The following is a 16,216-nucleotide window of genomic DNA, read 5'->3' on the forward strand; positions in this document are numbered from 1 at the left end:
AACATATTTATTTGATAACCATCATTTTCTTTTTTATTCAAATTCACAGTTACAATATTTTCCTACTAATCTGATTTATACTATTTTCAACGAATTTATAACATCTCGGTTTTCTAATTATTGTCTTATATTTACTAGTGATTCTGTTTGTTAATTCCATAGACTTTACATTATTTATTCTTAGTCTTAATATTAAGTTCTTAGATGTTTTACCTTAATAATATTGTATTTTTATTTTTGAATTTTATACTATCTCATCGACCCTCGAGTATATCCAATTTTTCAAATGTTTTAATAGATTCTGAGTCATTGTCAGCCCTTTCTTCTCTCTCTTCTAATTCTTTTAAAAAATACAGATTATTTCTCATCAAATTGATGGCCTTAATATATAATAATTTTTTTACTATACAAACGTCTAAATTTTATAATGTTCTTAGAAATGGGGAGACTGATCATTTAGACAAACTTACCAAATCCATTTAGTCTGTTCTGCTTAAAAAATTATCACTTCCATTTAATTTAATAGTTTATCCTACCTGAATATCTCCCTAATTAATTGTTCCAATATTTTCAACTCAACGTCCCCCATGTTATTATGTTAGTTATTTCCTTCATCCATTAAGTTGATTTTCTAATTTAACTATTTTAATTTTACTTATTATAACACCAATAATTTATTTTGTGTGAATATACAAATATTAACTATCTACTTTAAACTATAATATTAAAATAATTATTCTTTGATATAGGAGTAAATATTCATGAACGTTAATGATTTTCAAAAGAAAAATTGTTTTTAGTATTTAAGAGCTTTAAAAGTTTAAATATAATTTTAATATGATGCTTTTGAAACCATTTATAGTTGACAACTTGTTGTCATTTAAATTTATTTTTATAGAACCTTAAATTAGTTAAATTATAATAGTGTGATGTTTATTGATATAAATTCCTATGTCACTGTTGGAAATGTGTGTAATAAGTTTGTATATTTTATCGAACTACAAAATTATATTTATGAATGCCTAAAAATATCAAAATCAGGTCGAACAATTTTTGTATTAACCAACCAAGTTTTTCCTTTATTTAATGTAAATGTTCTAATCACTTTTTCATAATTCTGAAATAAAAATTTTTATACAAGTAATATTTTTAGTTTAAGACAGCATTTAATTTCAATAACTTATTTAAACTGGAATCTTCAAGTTATCTAAAACTTGATGATTTGGGAAAGGTTTAATTTTATTCCTATATTGGTAAGGATCTCGGTTTCATTAGCTTTGAGTTTTGAATTGAGTTTCTCAAAATGTCAACATGTAATTTTTTTAGTTCAAATAAAATTCTATCAATGACTTGTGATAACACACGATCTATTATGTAACAATAATATATTTATCCATACGGAATTAAAAAAATTAACATTACGGTTCATATGTAAAGCCTTTTTATTATATCTACATTGACTTCCCACAATCATCTCCGGATAAGGTCGTGTATGAACGCTATTTGATACAGCTGAAGGTAGGATGTCAAGTTTTTAATATTATGCTTTTATGCGTGGAAACGGAAGGCAATGTGTCTTATAGGCGGTCAAGAATTCAAAATTCATTAATGTGGTAACGTGTGTAATTTTTATTTTTCATATATTAGAGTTCAATAGCTGTAATAAATAGCCATTTTAACAAATTAAATGAATACCCTTATAAGTAATAAGAGATGATACTAAAAGTAACTATTAGCTGATAAATCAAGAAATATATGTACCAAAAAAAACCAAGCAATTTCTTTCAATTTTATATTTATTTTGTGAGTAATTGAGTGATTAATGATAAACAGAATACAATGTATAACAATACTTATAACCGGCGTCTAAAAAGAGCACTGTCGAAATTTCTTAACGCGTGGTCTATCTATTTTTATTTCAGCAATTATTGTGAATGTTGTTAAAAAAATTGTGACATCAAAAGTTTACATAATCAGTATAGATTTAATCTGAAATATTACCTAGATATTAATTTTCAAAAATAATGTTATAAAAACTTTATTTATAGAAAAATTTAAAAATATTAATTATAATATAAAACAAGCCAATGACAAAATAAGATCTTTGATCTTGTTAAATCCTTAAGCATATTTTTTTTTAAGGATGACTCTTTGAATACGTCTTAATAATGGTGACCATTAACTAGTTAAGTTAAAAAGTTAATTTTTTTTTAACTTTTCAATTTAAATAGTTAATTATTTTTCTATTTATATTTTCTAAACTTTTTAACTTAATTTATTAAATTTTTCGTTGAAATAACTTAGTTTTTTTCAGTTATTAGTTAAAATAATAGTTAAGCTAAATTCACAAAAATACGTTTTTATACGCTGCGTACGTGGCTTAAATTAATAAAATATATTAAATTTTTCTCTATCTCAAATATTATATTTATATAGCAATAAATATAATTTTTTGAATATTTTCAAAAATGCATGTGATTCTTAACTGATTTTTTTTAATATCTAAATTTAAAGATAAAAAACCCAGCACAGGGGGTCGTGGCACAGTGGTGACGTGGCATAGTTGGATCAAGTATAATGATATCTGACAGTGATTAAAATCACTATCATAAAAAACGCTTCGATGCAAATCTTTAGATAGTGTTTAATTTTAAAAAAAAGTATATTACATTAGCTTTAATTTAAGATATATATAAAAGTGTCAGACTTTCCGGAACACTTTCAAAATTTAAGTTGAAAAAGTTGTCATTTTGAATCCCCCCCTGAAAGTAGGTAAAAAGTCAGATTTATAAAAAAAATATACCAAATTATGGTAAAGTCATCATACATAAAAAGAATTATATTGATCCATACATCTTTCAAAAAGTTATAGTATTATAAAGTTAAAAATATAAAAAAGAATTATTTTACAAAAATCGTATTTTTTTTATTAACTTTGATGTCTGTTTTCACCATGAAGATAAAATAAAGCCCGAAATTTTTTTTTACCATAATAAAGTATATTACATTAGCTTTAATTTAAGATATATATAAAAGTGTGAGACTTTCCGGAACACTTTCAAAAGTTTAGATGGAAAAGTTCTACTTTCTATATGCATTTTTTAGATTTAAACCCCCCTCGTATATAGGGAAATGGTCCGATTTAAAAAAACAATATGTCGAATGAAAGATGTATATAACTACTACTTCTCATGAAAAAATTGTATTGATCCATACATTTTTCAAAATGTTATAGCATAATAAAGTTGAAAATGGAAAATACAAAATCGAAAATTTTCACACAATAATAGCATTTAGTAGCCATTTTCACCGTGAATACAAAATAAAGTCCGAAATTTTTTTTTTGCATAATAAAGTAAATTACATTAGCTTTAATTTAAGATATATATAAAAGTGTCAGACTTTCCGGAACACTTTCAAAATTTAAGTTGAAAAAGTTGTCATTTTGAATCCCCCCCTGAAAGTAGGTAAAAAGTCAGATTTATAAAAAAAATATACCAAATTATGGTAAAGTCATCATACATAAAAAGAATTATATTGATCCATACATCTTTCAAAAAGTTATAGTATTATAAAGTTAAAAATATAAAAAAGAATTATTTTACAAAAATCGTATTTTTTTTATTAACTTTGATGTCTGTTTTCACCATGAAGATAAAATAAAGCCCGAAATTTTTTTTTACCATAATAAAGTATATTACATTAGCTTTAATTTAAGATATATATAAAAGTGTGAGACTTTCCGGAACACTTTCAAAAGTTTAGATGGAAAAGTTCTACTTTCTATATGCATTTTTTAGATTTAAACCCCCCTCGTATATAGGGAAATGGTCCGATTTAAAAAAACAATATGTCGAATGAAAGATGTATATAACTACTACTTCTCATGAAAAAATTGTATTGATCCATACATTTTTCAAAATGTTATAGCATAATAAAGTTGAAAATGGAAAATACAAAATCGAAAATTTTCACACAATAATAGCATTTAGTAGCCATTTTCACCGTGAATACAAAATAAAGTCCGAAATTTTTTTTTTGCATAATAAAGTAAATTACATTAGCTTTAATTTAAGATATATATAAAAGTGTCAGACTTTCCGGAACACTTTCAAAAGTTAAGTTGAAAAAGTTAATTTTTTGTAAAAAAGTTGTCATTTTAAATCCCCCTCTGTGGGCAGGTAAAGGGTCATATATAAAAAAAAAATATTTCAAATGAAAGGTAATGATATCATGCATCTATATAAAAAACAATTATATTGATTTGGTTATTTTTAAAAAAGTTATAGCAATTTTAAGTAAAAAAAATTGAAAAAATTTCGAAAATTAGCGATTTTTAAATTTGTAATTTTTTTGGAGGTTTCCCCCATTTATGGGGAACGAGGGAATTTTTTTCAATTTTTGAGGGTAATGTCTTCGACTAGATACGATTTGTGATCTTTTGACGTATCATTGAAAGAAATCGGTTCGGTGAGAGCTGAGAAAAAGTGGTAACAGACACAACAAAAAAAAATACATCTTAGTAAAACCAATACCTTCTCAGCTTCGCATCGAAGCTAACAGTGCAACCAACATTAAAATTTACAAAATGAAAAAATACAATTTTTTTTTCATTAATATTTTTTTCCTATTCAGTTTTAAAAGCTGAAAATTCATTCTTAGCTTTCTCTTCCATCACCGACCATTAAAAAAATATTTTAAGATATTTTAGCCGAAAAATTAATTTTAAATGATATAAACTTTTTTTAAACTAGTTAAGATAAAAAACAACTTCAACTTATTTTTTACTTAGCTTATTAAATTTATAATTTATTAACTTTTAACTGTTAATTTATCGACTTAACTTGATTTAATTATTTCCATTGGCTTACTCATCTTTGCTTCCTAATACAATGTAATTTATTAAGTATATTATCCTCTAAATGTTTCGATAAATAATGATTTTTTATTTAATTATAATGAAAGATTTTTTTGTAAAGGAGGATAAACTTATTTAAATATTATCGATTAACTTTTAACGATAAATGTCACGTATAATATTGATAATTTTTTTTTCTGTAAATCCAATACACATACATATATAACATTGTAAAAAATTACATGGTATGATCTAAGAGAAGGCAAAACTCTCTTTGAAAAATGCCAAGTTATTAATGTTCATTGATCATAGACATAACTAAAAAACATATTTAGGTCAAGCTTTGAAAAATGTTGCTACTCTTAGCAACCATGTTATTGAAAACTATAAAAGGCATATAAAATTCAATTAAAATTTTACTTATGCGCAACAATTAATTTATTATTTTAAAACTGATATAAAGCTACATAAAATGTTTGTAAAATGTATTTTTTTTTTTTGTTTATTTGGGTAAATTTAACACCATATGCCTGCAATTAGTGGCGTATTTAAAGATGAAAAGCTCCGGTCCAGTAAAATTTACCCTATTTCCCATTATTATCGCCACATAGTAAAAAATCACTAAGTAATAATACTATTTTTATAAAAAAATATATTTTTAATAATTTTAAAAAGTTTGCAACCAAATAAATAATTTATATTTGCACTTGATCACTTCCAAAATGTGTAAAATTATTTTATTTCCCCTATATTAGTAGTACTAACAACATAACCATGTTCAATGAAAACAAAAATTCTTCTTCTTCTTCCTCGCCTTAATCCCAACTACTTGAGGTCAGCCAAGTCTTAAACTTCCACTTGACACGATCTCCTACATCATTTACGCTCACATCAGCTGTCCTCAAATCGCATTCAATAGCAATCCCTCCATCTCTTTTTTGGTCTTCTTCTGCCTCTTTTTCCTTAAACATTAATTTCTATAACTATTCTTACCGCTTCCAATTCCTCTCTCCTCAGAACATGACCAAGCCATCCAAGTCTATTTTTTCTCATCTTATCTACGATTGATGTTACACCTATACTCCCTTTTATATGTTCGTTATTTATCCTATATTCTCTAGTCACTTCATTCATACATCTAAGCATTCTCATCTCTGCTACCCTCATTCTCTTCTTTACTTTCTCGTCAACTGTCCAACACTCTGAACCATACATCAATGAAAACAAAAATTAAAGTAATAAAATGCTATTATTATCGTTATCTGCATACATATATAAATCTATTAGTTGTCTATGATTATCCAGCTAAATACAACTTTTTTTCCTGAATTATTCTAAAATTATAATTTTGACAACAATGAAATAAAAATTCTCATCTTCTCATCGAAGCTAAAAATTACGATATTAATTATATCAATATTGTTACTACCAAACCAAGCGTTCTAATTTTTTGGAGGGTGCTAAAATCCCAATTGTACTTCTCTAGTTGACTGTTGATAGAATGCATAAAGAATATTAAAAACTGCAATACTTGAAGCGTCTCAGGCCATGGTCCCCATAGCCTTTAGATAAATACACTAATGTTTACAATTAAAATGCTCAAATGATGTATTACATTAGATATCCTTACGTTTTTTTATCGTTAAACATGAGATAACCATAAATCATTATTATCCTTCCAACATTTATTAGTTATTCAAATATGACTATTTTACGATATAATTACCATAACAATAACAATAACATGAAACTTTAGAGTACTTCAACCTTTATTAGTTTACTCGTAGTTGCATCAATGATCAAATATGAAAAACTGCTAATAATAGGCTATTATAATGTATATGGTTTTAAATAAAGTTAATCTTTTTAATAAAAGTAAATTTTTCAATAGCAGTGCCAAAGCCCGTCGTGTCAGTCACAAAAGCATAATATATCATTTACTATCACATGATTTTGCAATTAAATATTTTATTACATCGACATAATTGAATAATAAAGATGACAGTTTTTTTCATTATTCAATAAGTCGTTACCGAATTGACTAAAAAATATTCATTAAAATAAACTAGAGTTGGTTTCAATGTATTCATTTCACTTGTGAATTTTTCTATTGAAAAGTTGGGCTATACATACTGTTTATTGACATTTAAAAATACTTAACATTATTGATATTATTCTGGGAACGTGACTGGTAATTTTTCATTTGAATTTTAACTAATAATACTATTAAATTTTTATTTAAATTTCCAACTTTTTTTTAGAATAATATTTACCCAATATATATATAGACTAAAAATAGAGTGTCAAAAAATGATAATTTGACTTAATTTTAGAGAAATATTTTAAGAACCACACCCAATATTATAAACGTAATGATACTTTAAAATATTCTAAGAAATACAAAAATATCGCCAACATTGCATTTGTGATATGAGCTATGACTGTGGTTTCAAATATTTAAAAATTAATTTTTTGGTACTTGGATGTATATGTTGGGCCGTATTTCAGCCATATTGTTCCATTAGCTATTAATATTTATTTTTTAATAATTAAATGAAATTTTTTTTATTATTAATATATACCAAGGGAGAAGTGGCAAATTTACAACGAAATTGTGGCGTCCGAACCTTCCTCAATATTGATATAAAATCATGATGTTATGGATGATAAAAGAAGGGCACGCTTTTGCACTACATTCGGAAAGATATACACACCTATAACAAACTCTTAAAAACACCACTAAAGAAGGGTCTTGATTTGATAATTGCCTAGAGACCTGAAAACTACGGCCTTGCGTATACACAGCTCAATTGGAATACTTTAACTGAAGTAAAATATACACTTTTATTCAAAAACTATGAAAAATTAAATGTAATAACTGAAAAAAAAATGTATGGAAAGAAAAAATGAAATATAATTTTAAAAATGAAATACAAAAATTTTGTTTAATTATCTCATAACGTTTTAGAGTTAACAAGCATTCTTGTGCCTATCAAAAGTATTTTATCAGTATTCTTTTCTATATAGTTTTTGTGTAAAAAATACTTCAAGTATTACCCACTAACCCACTAAATTTAAAAGTATATTAATAATTTTTTATAAAAATAAAAATTGAGTATACCCACCCAATTACCTACAAATTAAAAATATTTTCGGGAATTTTTTATTTTTATTTTTAGATACATATACTTCTTGATTTACCGAGAATATCAATATTATTCAGTACTTATTCAGATCATCCCTTACACTTTTTAAGATGACAACGTATTTTTTTTTTATAACAACGTACATATTTAACTAGCATATAAAATAGAAAATAATCTATTTAAGACAATGACTGGTCAATAACAACTTTTGGAACATCATTTCGGGAGTTATGACGATTTTAAAATGTAGGCTGGTGAAGAGGCGTAAGTATAACTATTTTTGTCATTAGACATTTCTCGGCCACACTCCTCCCCCACTTTTAGTATTAAAATATTAATAACATAATTACATCTAAAAGCTGTTATCGACTAGACATTTTCTTTATTGGATCATTTTCTGTTTTATTTGCCGAGTTTTAAATATGCGTGTTACTACTTAAAAAAAAAAAATTAATACTCTAGAGAAGGATAAGGAATGAACCGAAAAATTAGTTAATAATTGATCAATCAAGAAGAATAGATATATAAAAAAATTAAAAAAAAAACATTCTCATATTTTTATATTGTAAGTAATTGTGTGGTTTACCATAATAAACGGATCATACTGTATAAATAATTATCATAAATACTTGACATTTTTTGGATAGAATCTTACAATATTCCGAGTCACAGTTTTTTTTAACAACTATTACACTACAAGTGAAATATAAACGTGAAAACAATGTAAAAAAGTTATCCTATATTTTAAGATGTAAAATGACAATATTTTGTTTACAGTAAAGATAATGCCTATATTTAAGATTTTACGGCTCTTGATAATTTTATTATTTTAGGACGGTAAATTTTATTTATTTTTGCTCTTCTTCGATTTGGTAAATGACGTGTAAAAAAAATTGCTTAAATTATGATGTATTCACTCTAAAACATCTTAGAGGTTTTTTGCTCCTTCCAATACTCCCTTAATATCGAATAAATTTATAAAATACAAACTTAAAAAAATTGTTTTATTAAATATAATATTTATGACGGCGTATGACTTATCAAGGATTTATTTTTTGAATAAATAAATCTTTTAGAATAAAAGAAAAAGTAGCACCTTTAGTAAAATGCAGTATTAGTTTCTATTGCTACCTAAAAAACAGAGATATAGAAGTTATAATTGACATGTGCGCTGAAAAAATATACTATTATCGACTTTAAACTATACTAAGAAGTTTTTAAAATTTTTTTTTATATCAACAAATAACAATGAATATAATGATTATTAGATATATTTTTTGATAATATAAATTTTAGGAAATTTTTTAATTTTTACTATAAAATACAATAGTTTAATATAAAAAAAAATTATTACCAAAATAACGTGTTTTTAACATAATTTTTTCCAAGTTCAGTAATTATTTGTATTATACTGTTGTAATAATAATATACGAGTCAATGAAACCTCTATTTTAAGCTTAAAAATGTCACCATTTATATCAAATCATTTTGTACATATTTTTAATCCAAAACACAATTAAATGTATTTAAGAAGTCTAAATATTTTATAGAGCGCAAACGTTTAGTAAGTGTATATTAACTTTAATTAAATCCGAGGGAGGTCTAAAGGGTCTGGACCCCCTTACCCTCCCGAATTATTTTACAACACACATACACATATATATTTTGGTTCCCTGACGAAAAAAATATTCTGGATACGACTCTGAAGCTAATTAAATTAAAAACTCTTTTTATAAAACATTTTTATACTTTTTTAAAAAAAGAAAAAGAAATTAACTTGAGGAAAAATTAAAAATGAATTGAGTAAATCATAAAATTCAATTATTCCATTGGTGGTAGTAAAATAAAAATAATTCCAAAATCTTGTTTACGTAGCTTAGGGTACGGCTGCTCTTTTTCATTTCTAAGAAACATTACGTATTGTTTTTACAAGAACCAAAAAGAACTAGTGGGGGAGCAGCCTTCATGAAAAGTATCTTAAGTACGCCTAAAACAATTGATAGCTCTCTTTCGTATTTATATTTCAGTTGTCGTCAAAGGCAATGAAGTGTACGCAACAGTAGCGCCAGTGAAGGTGTTAGTGAAACGTGTGAAAATCTCATTTATACAGTGCATAATTTATTGAACATCTGTTTCAACTAAAGGTATTCTGAATATCGACCGCGGCAAACACATATAAAAATAACGCAAGTATTTCCGAATACTGTTAATCAAAAGCATCGTCTTGAAATGTTCAATAATTGCATTAAACGGGTATGCTGGGCAGGTATAACGCCAGTTGTGCGGTGTAAGGTGGGCGGGCTGTAACAATAATAATTAACGATGCATTTACATTTTCTGAATAATCTTTCTGGTTTATACTGACATACTTATGTGTGTTAGTTAATTTAGACGATAGTCATTCACTAGGAATTCGTGCGGCCGAAGGACACGCCGACGTTGTCGTCAGTAATAGAGTACCTGTGTGCAAGCAGTTTTACAGAGAATCGATGAAGTGACTATTATTGGAACGAATTCAGTTGACGACGACTACATTGTGTTTATATTATTTCCACGCGAACAATAATTGACATGTGTTGTACGACAATACACCTGTACATTAATACACCGAAAAGTTTTTTGTTCACAAAAAATGTAGAGAGGTTATACACAAATTAAATATTGCAACGGCCGACGGTAGGAGTAATATAAATATTCATAGACGGTGACTGTCGTTATGAAACTCGATTATAGTTGATTAGGTTTCAAAGTTACAGCGGCAATTCATTGTTCATGTTCAAATTGTAAGCTTACGCGAAGATTCAACTTGGAGGCAGCTCAGTTTCGTATTACCCAGCGTTGAGTCTAGGCATAGTTTAAAAACTTTTATCTGCTCGCAAAAAAGTTTAGAATCCCGTGGAAAAATTCTGAATTCAACACTGGTATTATTCTCTTGAATGCCAATTTGTAGACTTTATTGAAATTTTCAAACGATTGAATATGCCAGTTCTCATACAAAGATGGACGTTATTCTACACAGTAATAAAATGTCATCAAAATAGTCGAGTAGAGTGGCATAAATATACGAATTTGACCCCGACGCGGAAAAAAATAGGAATCCCATTTACAATTCGGTTGGAACATAAAACAAAAATTGATATTCTGGATAGTTAGAAAGGCCCCCTTAATGTAGCCGCAATCTTCACATCTCCCTATTGTCGCCACTGGCTTGGTAATAGAATAATGTTACACACTGCATAGCTGGTCTGTGTCCTCCTCTGTAAAGTATTGAGTGTTCTTAATTTGTACTTACTACTTAAAATTGTTTACATTCCCTAAATGTATTGCTTATTATCCGAAATATTCATTGGACGTCACTAACAGTATTGTCTCGAGGACGAGGTAAACGGGACATGAGCCCCGCGCTAAAAAAACACATAAAAATACGAGCACAATGGCTGCGTTAGGGTTCTGTTTTGAGGAGGGCACAAACTAAGAATATTATACATTACCTCTCTAAATAAAAAATAGTTATGTCTTAAGTATTTAATAATTTTACAGAGAGATCGCACTCCTTCAATCCATCTTCCCAATACAGGGGTCCCGAAAAACTTAGTTTCTGCACTGGTCACCAGTTAATACCAAATGGACGTATTTTAAAATATCTAAAAGCAACACAATAGTGCCTATAGATATTATAAGATAACGTGTTTATTTAATAAAATGTTTACTTTTCTACTATTGTAGCACTAAAGAGGGTTATGGCATGTTTCTTAAACAGTTGATAAACTTTTCTTTTATTACTATACTATTAACCATATTTTCAAATTATGTAACGACAATAAAAAAAAAGTCCTTAACTATGTAAATATGCCAAATAAATTATAAAATTATACATGTACGCCAGAGTTGATGATGAGACGCTTTATTTCAAAATATTATATTTACATTATATGATAACACCAATTTTGAAATGCTTATTTATTGATCATTTCAAAAATAACCTTGCCTCATTTATTGTAAATAAGAATTCCAGATGATTTAACGCTTCAGTAAAGATACCTTTTTTCACTGGAATATTATTTCCATTATAAGAAATTAATGATATAATCATTGACGTAGGAGGATAGGGGTCTTAGCTACCCCTCCCCGAAATTTAGTAAAATGATATACATTGTTATATAAAAATTAATTTTTTGAGGGGTAAAACTTAAATTTAACTTGTCAAAAAATGTTGACCTCATTATTATGAATATGATTAAACTGGTTGGGAAGCATTCTTTTAGTTAATGAGCAAAAACAATTCGTAGAATCATATATTTTATTACATATATTTCTGAAATTTCATTATTTTTTGTGAGGACTTCATTTCTTAGAACATTTTAATTGGAAAATCGGTCTTTTTTTAATTAGAGGGATAACTTGAATCCCCGTTACATTCCAACATAGTTTTTATTACTTAATATACTAAATTAAGACTATTTGTAAAAATTTACCCACGCTCAATTAATCATTAAATAAATGGTTATATTCAAATTACAACATTAAAAATCTATTTATAGAGTCACCCCTTGTACCTAATGAGACTTACTTCTTAAATAGCTTCATTATGCACTCAGTAATTATTATTAGAACATGAACAATTATTTGTTAGCAATTGACCATTATCAGCACTAAATTTATTGGTGTGACATTCAGTTTGAAACTTTAAACAATTAACCAATATTCGTGCACAAAAAACTAAAAAAATATCGATGACATTACAAAGGAAACTACGTACGTCCGTAACCCGAATTTATGTTACCGGATATTGTTTATCATAAAATGATTTATTATTTGATAACCCGTTTTTTTTATACGCACATAACAATAATTCAAATCCGGCGATAATAATGTGTTTTGAGATTATCATTGATTCAATGGCTTAATAATTTAATTTGACCACAACAAAAACACGTATTTAGATTTTTCAATTTATTTAATACTTAAAAAGTTTAATACTTTACGCTACACTGTTTACATAACATAATATTTAATTTCATTCAATAAACATTGACAAAAATCTAGTTACTCATTTCAATAAAATGTTAAAGCTAATTTTTTTACATTTTTTTAAATATATTAATGAACAATTCTTGATTTATTAATAAATAATTGATATATGTATTTAAATAAATTACTGTTAGTAATTTTTAATGCGCAAATTAGAGTAAAAATATTTAAAGCTCAACTGTGAATAAAATTATAACTAACATGTCATTAATTTATTTTTACATTATTTATTTTATAAATGTTAATTCATGTTAAGTCGTTTACTAAAAGAGAGTATTCTTTACTGTTCGTATGAAACCTAAGAAACTATTCGATAATGTAATAGAACAGCCATAGTCTATAGCGTAGCTAGGGAGGGGGTAAGGAAAACAGGCCCCCATTGATAGCAATGATAATTATAAGATATCTCCTAATTCTAAAGGTAAAGTCTCTAAAAAATCATTTTTATTAGAATCAATAAATTTTAATACTTTTAGTTTAATTTTAAATTTATATTAAAAATAAATAACTATAATTTTTTGATAAAACAATTAATCTAAACAAAATTTTTCCTGGAAATACTTTTCTTAAAATCGACTCTTAATTACTTACTTACTTCAAGAAGCAAATTTAAAATTAAAATATTAACAAAATCAGATGACTTGAAAATCTAAATTTTGAAAACAATCTGGATAACTTACATTCATTAAATAGTTATTAAATTAGAGCTTGGATTATATATTTGTTTGAAAAATTTTGTTTTTGAAGCAAAATGACTGCCGTATTCAAAATTATTTTATTTTTGTGTAAAAATTACTTATCAATAGCAATTAAATTTAATGAATAACGAATATTGCTAATATAGTTTAGTCATTAAATTATTTTGCTGTGGATCATATGAATAATTATTTTAATCATTATACATTTTGATGGTAAGTAAGAGTATCAGGTCAAGAATTCTTAAAGGTTAAAATAATATATGTGAAGTATCCTATGCTTAGTGTATATTATACATTATAACAGATTATTTTATAATAATTATAAAGGAAATCGATTTATTGGTAAAAAACTTATAATGTACATCATCTTTAAAAACATATTTTTTCAATTTGATTATGTTCCTTTTAGTTTTTGATAAACAGTGGCGTAACTAGATAAAAAATTAGAGGGTGCTAAAATTGTGTAAGGTTTACACAGTCGTGTGAAAGCTACTATAGATAGCTGTATTAATGATGGCGGTTTATAGATACCTGTATGACCACACCAACGATTGTGGTTAATCGGTAGCGTCCTAGTATACTCGAAATAATGATTTTATTTGCTATAATAGTAGCATAATGTAAATATAATACAATATAAAAAAAAATTGTAATAGGAAAAACAAATAAATTTTATTTTATAGGTTTTAATATTCAGAGTAGTTACTAAAGACAAGGAATGACCCCAAGTTGCTTCACTGTTGATAAAACAATTAATTTGTATAGTGTGATTTATTAGAATACTTCTAACTTTTTTGTTAAATGATTTTTCCATAAAAATTTTAAATGAATAGTAAATTATTTATTTTAATAACCATAATAAATATCAAGATTGTGCTAAAGCATAGTTTTTCTTCGAAAATTAAGCAATTTATACACATTGTTATAAAAGTTATTTTTTAAATGAGAAAAATTAAAATTTAGCTCCTAAAATATTTTGTCCTTCTTACACCTATGAGTTAGTAGTTAAAAAAATTTATTCTAATGATAATATTTAGGAGATTTTTAAAAATTAAATAGGAACCTGTAATTATTTTTATATTAAAGATATAAATGAAATTTAACTGTTCGATAGCCAGTTTTATAACATTACTCTTTAATATATTAGCGATTATATATTTGGATAAATTAGGAAGCGGGGTTGTATATAGTGACGCACATTTTTAATATAACCCACATCTAAGAATTTGATTACGTTACAAAACTATCTCGCGTATACCTTAAAGTTATACTAACTCAAAAAGCAGCATTCTTAAAGAAATCACATTATATGCAGGTATTCAAAATCTAGTAAGACACTCATTCTTTAAGAAAACGAATGAAATTTTTTTTTTTGGTTCAAAATGCTGATTAATTAATTAATTAAGATGTGGTAAAAAAAACTTTTATTATTCATTCAGGGTTAAAAAAACTTAAAATTTAATTTTCTTAAATGGAAATCCCTATTTCTAACTTGTTAATAGAAAAAATATTACAGACAATTCAGTTTTTGCCATTTTTTTTTATCAACTGTATCATATACAACATGTTATAATTAAATGAATTAAATTCAAAATTCCATTGTTACTTTACTCTTTCAAATACAGTAGTCTTCATTTTTCTATGCTGTCACATAAACCAATTTTTATTGGCAAATAAGATAGCAGAATAGAATGTCAAGATGACAAGTATTCTTGATACGTACTATAATAAATAATTTATGGACTACCAAAACAGATTATTGCTGCTACTGGTAATACAAAACCGATATAATCAATGATAAATTTTTACTTAAATCTATATCGTTCAACAATCTTAAATTGCAAACAAAATTGTTTTTAATTCTTTTTTAATATTCTAAAATTAAAAAATATCCTATTTAAGAAAATTAAATTTTTAAAAAAAATTTAATTCAAGAATTTTCATCTCTGAAATGATGAATCATTTAACTACGTATTATTGTAGTTTTTTAAACTTAAAATTTTTTCTCTTTACAAAAATTTAAAGTTTTCAATAGTTTCTGAAAAATTGAGTGTCTTACCAAATACATATATATATATATACAGGGTGTTCAGTAAGTCAGGAAACGGGTATCTATTGTTCTCATTGTTACAAACAATGAGAACAATAGAAACCCGTTTCCTGACTTACTGAACACCCTGTATATACAAAATGATCGGCATATCATAAATCACTCGATTACTCGCAGAATAAAAACAATACTGTAAACAAAAAAATTGAATTCTTTTAGTTACATATTTCCCTTGATCTATCAACTAATAATTGCCTTTTAGAATCATCCTTTATAATTCAAAGGGCTGTTAAATAGATTTTTTTAAATTGCAACATACATTTTTAACTAGCTCATAAAATAAAGTAATTTTTATTTTTATTCAGAAGTTATTAACAATTTAAAGTAATGACTAAAGGTGAAGAGTGTTGCTACTATTTTCGTCACTAGTTAT

General features: G+C 25.9%; 1 long non-coding RNA gene across 2 annotated transcripts; it reads right to left on the reverse strand.

Annotated features, from left to right (window-relative positions):
* Positions 1-9,448: 9,448 nt before the first annotated feature.
* LOC126906930 (uncharacterized) lies at positions 9,449-12,956 on the reverse strand. Of its 2 annotated transcripts, XR_007704385.1 has the most exons (4): positions 12,575-12,956; positions 11,496-11,648; positions 10,374-11,408; positions 9,449-10,305 (listed from the first exon to the last, which is right to left on the reverse strand). It is a non-coding gene; the product is annotated as an uncharacterized LOC126906930 (long non-coding RNA). The 2 variants fall into 2 exon arrangements; XR_007704384.1 differs by having other exon boundaries at positions 9,449-11,408.
* Between the last annotated feature and the right edge of the window lie 3,260 nt (positions 12,957-16,216).

This window comes from Daktulosphaira vitifoliae, unplaced genomic scaffold, assembly GCF_025091365.1.
Source record: "Daktulosphaira vitifoliae isolate Bord-2020 unplaced genomic scaffold, ASM2509136v1 Scaffold_5, whole genome shotgun sequence".
NCBI lineage: Eukaryota > Metazoa > Arthropoda > Insecta > Hemiptera > Phylloxeridae > Daktulosphaira > Daktulosphaira vitifoliae.